Raw genomic sequence first — 3681 nt, 5'->3', positions numbered from 1 at the left:
CTTCTCTTGAGCAGCAACTTGCTTGCCGTTCTTCTTGAAGTTCCCCTTCTTCTTCCCTTTGCCCTTTTTCTTGAAACTAGTGGTTTTGTTAACCATCAACACTTGATGCTCCTTTTTGATTTCTACCTCCACAGCTTTCAGCATTGCGAAGAGCTCGGGAATAGTCTTGTTCATCCCTTGCATATTATAGTTCATCACGAAGCTCTTGTAGCTTGGTGGCAGTGATTGGAGAATTCTGTCAATGACGCAATCATCTGGAAGATTAACTCCCAATTGAATCAAGTGATTATTATACCCAGACATTTTGAGTATATGCTCACTGACAGAACTGTTCTCCTCCATCTTGCAGCTATAGAACTTATTGGAGACTTCATATCTCTCAATCCGGGCATTTGCTTGAAATATCAACTTCAACTCCTGGAACATCTCATATGCTCCATGACGTTCAAAACGTCGTTGAAGTCCCAATTCTAAGCCGTAAAGCATGGCACACTGAACTATCGAGTAGTCATCAGCTTTGCTCTGCCAGACGTTCATAACATCTGGTGTTGCTCCAGCAGCAGGCCTGGCACCCAGCGGTGTTTCCAGGACGTAATTCTTCTGTGCAGCAATGAGGATAATCCTCAAGTTACGGACCCAGTCCGTGTAATTTCTACCATCATCTTTCAACTTTGCTTTCTCAAGGAACGCATTAAAATTCAATGGAACAACAGCACGAGCCATCTATCTACAATCAACATAAACAAGCAAGATACTATCAGGTACTAAGTTCATGATAAATTTAAGTTCAATTAATCATATTACTGAAGAACTCCCACTTAGATAGACATCCCTCTAATCCTCTAAGTGATCACGTGATCCGAATCAACTAAACCATGTCCGATCATCACGTGAGATGGAGTAGTTTCATCGGTGAACATCATTATGTTGATCATATCTACTATATGATTGACGCTCGACCTTTCGGTCTCCATGTTCCGAGGCCATATCTGTATATGCTTGGCTCGTCAAGTATAACCTGAGTATTCCGCGTGTGCAACTGTTTTGCACCCATTGTATTTGAACGTAGAGCCTATCACACCCGATCATCATGTGGTGTCTCAGCACGAAGAACTTTCCCAACGGTGCATACTCAGGGAGAACACTTCTTGATAATTTAGTGAGAGATCATCTTATAATGCTACCGTCAATCAAAGCAAGATAAGATGCATAAAAAGATAAACATCACATGCAATCAATATAAGTGATATGATATGGCCATCATCATCTTGTGCTTGTGATCTCCATCTCCGAAGCACCGTCATGATCACCATCGTCACCGGCGTGACACCTTGATCTCCATCGTAGCATCGTTGTCGTCTCGCCAATCTTATGCTTCCACGACTATAACTACCGTTTAGTAATAAAGTAAAGCATTACATCGCGATTGCATTGCATACAATAAAGCGACAACCATATGGCTCCTGCCAGTTGCCGATAACTCGGTTACAAAACATGATCATCTCATACAATAAAATTCAGCATCATGCTTTGACCATATCACATCACAACATGCCCTGCAAAAACAAGTTAGACGTCCTCTACTTTGTTGTTGCAAGTTTTACGTGGCTGCTACGGGCTTAAGTAAGAACCAGTCTCACCTATGCATCAAAACCACAACGATAGTTTGTCAAATAGACTCCGTTTTAACCTTCGCAAGGACCGGGCGTAGCCATACTTGGTTCAACTAAAGTTGGAGAGACAGTCGCCCGCAAGCCATCTCTGTGCAAAGCACGTCGAGGGAACCGGTCTCGCGTAAGCGTACGCGTAAGGTTGGTCCGGGTCGTCTCGTCCAACAATACCGCCGAACCAAAGTATGACATGCTGGTAGGCAATATGACTTGTATCGTCCACAACTCACTTGTGTTCTATCGTGCATATAACATCAACATAAATAACCTAGGCTCGGATGCCACTGTTGGGTTTCGTAGTAATTTCAACAATTTTCCTACGCACACGCAAGATCATGTGATGCATAGCAACGAGGGGGAGAGTGTTGTCTACGTACCCAACGCAGACCGACTGCGGAAGCGATGACACGACGTAGAGGAAGTAGTCGTACGTCTTCACGATCCAACCGATCAAGCACCGAAACTACGGCACCTCCGAGTTCGAGCACACGTTCAGCTCGATGACGATCCCCGGACTCCGATCCAGCAAAGTGTCGGGGAAGAGTTCCGTCAGCACGACGGCGTGGTGACGATCTTGATGTACTACAGCAGCAGGGCTTCGCCTAAACTCCGCTACAGTATTATCGAGGTATATGGTGGCAGGGGGCACCGCACACGGCTAAGGAATAGATCTCAAGGATCAACTTGTGTGTCTAGAGGTGTCCCCTGCCTCCGTATATAAAGGAGTAGAGGGGGGAGGCTGGCCGGCCAAGGAGGGAGGCGCAGGAGGAGTCCTACTCCTTCCGGGAGTAGGACTCCCCTCCAATCCTATTCCAACTAGGATTCCCAAAGGGGGAAAGAGGGAGAGGGGGGCCGGCCACCTTCTCCTAGTCCTAATAGGACTAGGGGAGGGGGAAGTGGCGCAGCCACCTTGGGCTGCCCCTTTCTCCTTTCCACTAAGGCCCATGAAGGCCCATATGGCTCCCGGGGGGTTCCGGCAACCTCCCGATAACCCGGTAAAATCCCGATTTCACCCGGAACACTTCCGATGTCCAAACATAGGCTTCCAATATATCAATCTTTACGTCTCGACCATTTCGAGACTCCTCGTCATGTCCGTGATCACATCCGGGACTCCGAACAACCTTCGGTACATCAAAATGCATAAACTCATAATGAAACTGTCATCGTAACCTTAAGCGTGCGGACCCTACGGGTTCGAGAACAATGTAGACATGACCGAGACATGTCTCCGGTCAATAACCAATAGCGGGACCTGGATGCCCATATTGGCTCCTACATATTCTACGAAGATCTTTATCGGTCAGACCACATAACAACATACGTTGTTCCCTTTGTCATCGGTATGTTACTTGCCCGAGATTCGATCGTCGGTATCCAATACCTAGTTCAATCTCGTTACCGGCAAGTCTCTTTACTCGTTCCGTAATACATCATCTCACAACTAACATATTAGTTGTAATGCTTGCAAGGCTTATGTGATGTGTATTACCGAGAGGGCCCAGAGATACCTCTCCGACAATCGGAGTGACAAATCCTAATCTCGAAATACGCCAACCCAACATCTACCTTTGGAGACACCTGTAATGCTCCTTTATAATCACCCAGTTACGTTGTGACGTTTGGTAGCACTCGAAGTGTTCCTCCGGCAAACGGGAGTTGCATAATCTCATAGTCATAGGAACATGTATAAGTCATGAAGAAAAGCAATAGCAACATACTAAACGATCGGGTGCTAAGCTAATGGAATGGGTCATGTCAATCAGATCATTCAACTAATGATGTGACCTCGTTAATCAAATAACAACTCTTTGTCTATGGTTAGGAAACATAACCATCTTTGATTAACGAGCTAGTCAAGTAGAGGCATACTAGTGACACTTTGTTTGTCTATGTATTCACACATGTATTATGTTTCCGGTTAATACAATTCTAGCATGAATAATAAACATTTATCATGATTATAAGGAAATAAATAATAACTTTATTATTGCCTCTAGGGCATATTTCC

The sequence above is a fragment of the Triticum urartu genome, chromosome 1A (genome assembly GCF_056163025.1).
Source record: "Triticum urartu cultivar PI428250 chromosome 1A, HENAU_Tu73, whole genome shotgun sequence".
Classification (NCBI taxonomy): Eukaryota; Viridiplantae; Streptophyta; class Magnoliopsida; order Poales; family Poaceae; genus Triticum; species Triticum urartu.
This window is presented reverse-complemented; position numbering follows the sequence as displayed.